Source organism: Mastomys coucha, unplaced genomic scaffold (assembly GCF_008632895.1).
Source record: "Mastomys coucha isolate ucsf_1 unplaced genomic scaffold, UCSF_Mcou_1 pScaffold22, whole genome shotgun sequence".
Classification (NCBI taxonomy): domain Eukaryota; kingdom Metazoa; phylum Chordata; class Mammalia; order Rodentia; family Muridae; genus Mastomys; species Mastomys coucha.
The window spans coordinates 182,342,270-182,349,312 of record NW_022196905.1 but is presented as its reverse complement, the minus strand read 5'-3'; the positions used below and the strand labels follow the sequence as shown (position 1 = coordinate 182,349,312).

At 38.4% G+C, this 7,043-nt stretch overlaps 1 pseudogene; it reads left to right on the top strand.

Moving 5' to 3' along the window:
• LOC116104786 overlaps positions 1-457 on the top strand; it is a 17,141-nt pseudogene extending 16,684 nt beyond the window's left edge.
• Positions 458-7,043: the final 6,586 nt, after the last annotated feature.

Here is a 7,043-nt window from a genome sequence, read left to right as displayed (position 1 = left end):
ATCATTGGATGACAATCAACAAATTTCCAATTCCTCATATTATTGGATTTCAATCGATTGGGATATGTAACCAACTACTTTCTAATTGGATTTAAGGCATGCTGAATAGGAGAAAATTCAGGCCTGGCACTGAAATATGGCCAACAACCATGACTAAAGAACTCATAGACAGTGAGGAGAGCTACTACTATTGTTTTGCTAAATAAATATAGTATCAAATTGTCTTCTAAATAAATAAGTCTACAGTCATCGATTGGTGCAACTCTTAAGTTTTTATGGTGTAATTTTCTTTTTGCAGTGGACAGTGTTTCACACACTCACACTAGTGAAAGTACAGCCAATAAGTGTCTTTGGAATCCTCAGCTATAAACGGATCGTCCATAGCACACTCTTCCCACATTGTCTCAGGAAACTTTGTGGAAGAAGGAATGGAAAGAGTATGAGTGCCAAAGTTTGAAGAGAACTAGGTCAGAACACTGTCTTCTGGTTGTGGTAAGATCACTGCATTCATGAACTTAGAACAAATATACTTCCCTGCCTGAGACTGCACAAGATCAAGCCAGGTCATTATTCTAGCATGGATACAGGAGAGACATGTGAGCTCACCCCCTAGATGAGGCATTATGGACAACTGATGGCAACAAAGGGAGGGAGAATGAACTTTCTTTTGAGGCATGGTCCCTGATAAGTTGTCCATAATACAGCAGATGTCTCTGCACCCACTTGTTTATGGGTTATACTATTAAACCCTAGCCAACTGCTTCAGAACTGGATCTCTAGATTTTCATGGTTAAAAAAAAAAATGATTCTGCTAGATCTAATCTCAGTGTTAGTGTTTGTGTGCTGCATTGTAAGCAATCTATCTAAACATTCACCATAATGGACTTAATAAATAATTAAATCTAGCACTTGGCAGCTGGAGGCTACTAAACTCTGTTAAATATTTCTGAAGCTTATTCTACCAGTGTATTGAGATAAAATGCTAATGACTTAGCAGATATAAAGCCTATTAGCAACTATCAGTGCTCTGTTATCTCAGACAACTGTAAGGAACACACTAAGAACTGGATAGTGTGAAACTGCCCTGCTTTTCCTCCCAAGTTATGCTAAAATAATTGACTATTCAATCCACAGAAACTCTCTGCTTTCAAACATTAAAGCACTTTGCCATAACCTGCAGTTTTTAGGATGACATAGTTCAGATGTATACATGTATTAATTACAATCTTCATTTGACTAAGCATTATAAGTAATTGTAGCCTTGCAGTCCATTGCAACTTTTTGCAACACATTTACCTTTTGATCATGTTGGCTTCAATACACCAATCAAAAAATTCAAGAAAAAACATATACTATAGCATTAACATACAGGATATCCGTAAATAATCACAAGCTTAAAAAGGCAATCTACTAACCTGTGATACTGCTATTAAAAGACATCAAGTTTAGCATCATCATATTAATAAAAATTGTAGTTCTTAGACAGCTGCTAAACTTTGAAGTTATGTTGTTTACACCCAAGATATAAGCTTACTTACCGATACAAACAATATTCACATAGACATCTCTGCTAAACTCTGTGTGACCCCAGTGTAAAAGAAAACAGAAAGGAGTGGTGGTGTCAAGACGATGGCACTTTCAATATGATGTCTGGATCTCCAGTAGGAAGGGGAACACAATTATGGCCCCAGCACTGTTCTCACCCACCTATATTGATCATCCAAGAAGACCTATAGTGAAGCAAAATGAAAGTACTAACAGAGTTTCCTTGGGTGTATTTTTCTTACTTTCACACAGAGACACACATAATCACACTGCTGCAGACAGCACTGCTTGCCCAAGGATTTCACATTCTCATGCCATTGGTTCTAATATGCAAAAGGCAATGCAAAATAACTACTAAAACTGCAAGTACCACATAAAAGGCACATGCTATCTAGGCTGCAAGGACAGTACCATCCATGACTCTGGCCATCGAAGGCCATATTTGATTCTCCTGAGTTCTCTATGGACTCCATGTTGATTCTCATGTAACTCTAGGGACTGCAAAACAGAGGACATCCTATAGAGTCACTATCAGCCTAGGAGATGGCCTAACATAAAAGGTTCCACACAAACAGGAACAAAATGGATCCCTGGAATGCTCTTCTTTGGCCATTTAAATTACAAGTGTATAGAAATAAGCCATCGGATGACTGATGCAACAAGATTTGATAGAGAGAGACAACCAAGGACAACAAGTAAACCACAGTCAAGGCAAGGACATAACATAGTTTCAAGTCTAGTGACTGAACAAAATATTCAGGGGTATAAGCTGTGAATGCTTACAACTCAGCTTAATCTGAGCTTACAACTCAGATTAGACATAATATTTTTAATTGTCAAGTTCAGAATTTTAGACTCCTCATACTAAACTCTCTCAAACAGTATCTATCAGGGTCAGGAAGAATCAGTTTAGAAAATTCACCCCACATGCAAATATACATGCGTGTACATACACACACACACACCAAACACACTCATAAACCACACATACACACACACACACACACACACACACACACACACACACACATACGTCTATATAGGCATGCCAATGAAGCAGCACCCAGCTACCTTTTCTGAATGAGAATACCCTCTTCAAATTGACCTACCTATTTATATTAACTACCTATTTATATTTGATAATGCACATTATGATCATTACTTATATCTGTGATAAAGAGATGCGAAGAAGTATGCACATTAAGCAGATACAAAATTACCACATATTCATCAGACCAATGTAGGTCAATAACAAGGGGCAGATAGATAGTCTTACACTGATAAAAGAAGATCATGTAGATTCAAGTTTCATAGTGAAAGTAACACTAAAAAATAAAAATTAAATGGACATTTGTTTCAATCAACAAAATGCTGATAAATAGGCAGACCTACAATTTAGGAAGTGTTAAAAATTGTTCTTCCAGATGAAAGCTAATTTTAAGAGCAGAAACTTGGGTCTTTGCTAGAACATAGAGAGCCTGGGAAATGCTGAATAATTAAATTAATATAATGCTGTTTTTTCATATATATTTGTGTGTACATGTGTGTGTGTGTTGCAGGTATCAACCCCAGGGCTATATATGCATGCTAGGCAAGCTTTCTAGGCAAGCTACCACTGGGTACAACCCAAGCATCATTCTCATATACTTTAATTTATTAAAAAGGTAGTTGTTATAAGCAAAAACAATGCTTTAAGAAATAAAATAGACAGAGTATCAGGCATTAGCACAAAGGCTGGGAGAAGCATTGAAAGAACAGGAAAGCCTTGCTTTATGCAGTTATGCAGCACTCTTGAGGTGACCTTTCTAATCCATGAGAACAGTCATAACTGTTCTATGATCTCTTAAAGTGTTGGTGTCAAACAGTAAGGGATCAAATCTTTCTGTTACTAATGGACCAGTGGTAAACTGGGAAACAGTGCAACTGCTCATTCATTCAGCAGCATGCTGTTAGCTTAAACAGTAGGAACTTTGCGGGTCTTAGTGGCGCTCTCCACTTTCTTCCCCAGATGTAGCATCAGTGTGAAGCATCTGCTCTCTACAATGGAGATATGTCAAACTCTACCATAGGCCAGTCTCCACTCTCTTCCATCCCGACTTCTGTGCCTCCATTATTATAACCATCCCTAAGATTTGTTTTACTGTGAAGATTTTTGCAAATTGTATTACTTTAGGTGCCCTTTGTTTATTTTATCTCAATCTTTCCTCTCTCTCTCTCTCTCTCTCTCTCTCTCTCTCTCTCTCTCTCTCTCTTTCTCTCTCTCTCTTTCTCTCTCCACCCCCCTCTCTCTTCTTTCTCAGGATTAAGATAAAGTATGTAGCCCAGGCCCACCTCAAAGTTGTAACCTGTCTGTGTCAGATTCCTGAGCCCTGGAACTATAGGTAGGCACCACCACATCTGGCCTCATTTGCATTTTAAGTAATATTTCTCAAAGTATATTTTTAAAAAAATTGCATGCTCTCCAGTCATAGCATAAGTGGTCTGTCAAAAAGATCCTCTAAGATCACAGTTTACAAAAACCAAAATAATTTTCTCTATCCCTTGGTTAAATAAATGAAGCTAGGAAGACTTCCCTTCCCACTCACTGAACCTGTCAGCACCTTGATCTTGAAACTTCTAGACTCTAGAACTGTGGGAAGTTAAATTTCTATTGTTCACAAGCCAGCTAGTTTATGACCTTGTGCTTTAGTGGCCAGTAGCCTGAATAAAGACAGAACATAAGAAACCAAGCACATTGCAGTTTGAGTCACTCAGCTAACTACATGAGGCAAAATTGGCATCAATTTATTCTTTGATATTGATTTCAAAGTACAGGCTCATTCACATCTCCATCAGTAGAAGAGGTACTTGAGAGAACACTACAAGTTACAGATGATGAGTATCCTAAAGAAAAAAAGAAATTTAAATCACAGTAGAGGTAGTAATATTATTGTCTCAGGGTACCTGCCTTTGGGGTGCTCAAAGTATGAAAGCTTGAATGAGAATGGCTACCATAGGCTCATATGCTTGGTGCCCACCCCCCACCATCCTTACCTCCCCCCACTCCCACTCCCACCCCACCCCTACCCCCACTGTGGTGGAACTGTTTGGGAAAGATTAGGAGATTTTGTCTTGTTGAAGGATGTGTGTCACTAGACAGGAAGGCTTTGAAGTTTTAAAATCCCAGGCTATTCAGGGTTAGCTCTCTCTGCCTCTGTGTCTGCCTCCTGCTTGTGGATTAGCTGTAAAATCTCAGCTCCTACTCCAGCACCATACCTGTATACCTGTCTCCATGCTCCCCACCAGGATGGTTATGAGCTCCTAACTCTCTGGAACTGTGATCTTCTGGTCATGGTATTTTGTCACAAGAATGAAAAAGGAGCTAAGGCACAATGTAAGCTGGAAAAGACACCATGACCTGAGGCAAGGAGAGCCCTTTGCATGCTTTTAGTAGGTGAAACAAACATAATTCCCTACATAGATCCCCAAGAGGGTCAGAAAGCAAATTATCCTACAGATATTAGCTTTATGCTTTTCTACCTGAGTTGACCTATGTGTATTCTGAAATGAGGAGCTATAGACAAGCAGCTGGAGAAGGTAGGTTATGTTATGGTTTTTGCTTGTCTGTCTGTTTTTCTTTTTGTAATTAATCTTAGAAAAATGCGATGGAGCTACGGGGAAAGTAAATTTAAAGGTGCATTACCCAAGAGATCACTATTTATGGGTATTGACGTTAATCACACTGGAATACGTGGAAGAGTTGTGTAAAGCAGACTTGATCATTTTCCAACTTGGAGATGTATCTATCCACCAGCTCTCTCCACCACTGGCAACACACCCAGCTGGGCAGCAATACTCAACCTTGGCTGTTCATTAGAGTCATCTGGGATGCTTTTAAAAAGCTAATTCGGGCTTCAAAGCAAACCAATTAAGTCAGAGTATCTGCAGGTAGGATCCAGGATGCTGTATCACTCACTTAACCATATCTTAGGGATTTCAATGTTTCATCATTCTTGAGAAGCTGTCTGAGAGAATAAAGTCCTAACACTTTGGGATACAAACATGTATGAGTACCAGAAAGGACACACCAGGGTTTACCTACTGAGCCCTGGGCTCAGTGGGGAGAAAATACCTGTATGCAGCTAGAATATCCTCTAAATATGTGTAGAGGAGAGGCATGGGAGAACATATGGGGTTGTATACCTAATTCTGTTCTAAATATAACAGAAGCTTAATTGAGCTAAGTTACTACTAAGGGAGGTAAATGTGAGCAACCTAGAATTTAGACCTGTCCTTACTTGTTCCTGATTTTCCTGGAACTCTTTCTATGTAGATATTGCTGCATAATCTTTGAAAAAAATGTACCCAAGGTTATTTTAAATACCAGCGTACCTATTGAGAATAATTTAGTGTTGCCCTTAATTATCAGCTCAATTAATGATGTCTTTTCAAAATTCTGGCTGGATATCAAAGAGTTTAGCAAACTACATACATATTACTGGCATAGATTCTAAATTCTTCCCACTAGGATTCCAGTGACTTCATAGTCTGTTCCCAGTTTCACATTTCTTTTTCTTTTCTTTTTTTTTTTTTTTTTAACAAATTGGTCTGAAGGCACTGAGTGTAGAGCTAGGCCTTGAACAACTTTACTGCCCTCTGTAATGCAGAGACACTCCCTGTTGCACTCAAAAAACTTGATGATGTAAATCATTCAATTGACTGTGACTGAAAGCGATTTTCCTAAGGCATACAGCAAATTAACAGAGATGACATATTGTAAGCTGTGCCTGGGGGTGCACAGCTGTATCTGCAGCTACTTCCTACATTGAGGAAGGTCACAGCTTCAAAGCCTGCCTTGATTACATAGTGAGTTCCAGATCAACCTGGGGATTGGCTCAGTGGTAGAATGCTTGCCTAGCATGTGCCAGGTCCTGAGTTCAATTCCTAAAACCACAAAATAAAAGCTTTCTTCTTTCATTATTCATCTAATTCCACAGCCTATTCAGCCTACCTTGTAAGCAATGTCAGATACTAAGCATCAAAAGGGTTCTGACTGTAGTGGCAGATTTTTTTTCCACTGAGAAATTTTCAAAAGAGACATAACAAACATGTCATTAAAATCATCACTTTCCATATTTTGATTATTCTTTGACTTAAATGAATAGAAAACTATATGATGCTGTGATGTGGGGTGAGAACATTTGAAATGGAATAGTTATATTAACCATAATGACTTCATTTCAAGTCACTTCAAGGGGGTTGTAATTCTCAGCCAGATAAAAGGAGAGGAGGTTGTGCCTGTTATGTTCTGGTGATCTCAGACAACCAACAACTGAAGATCAGCAATGGGGAAGATTCATTTAAACCTGTACATGCTCTATTTTTAAATGTAATTATAGTTTTTCTTGTGTTTACTTACATTTAAGGAGAAAAGAATGTTGCTTGTTTGTTACTATTATTGTTTTCTTACATCTTTATCATTTTTTCTTTCCATATTTTTTGTTGTTGTTATTGTTTTG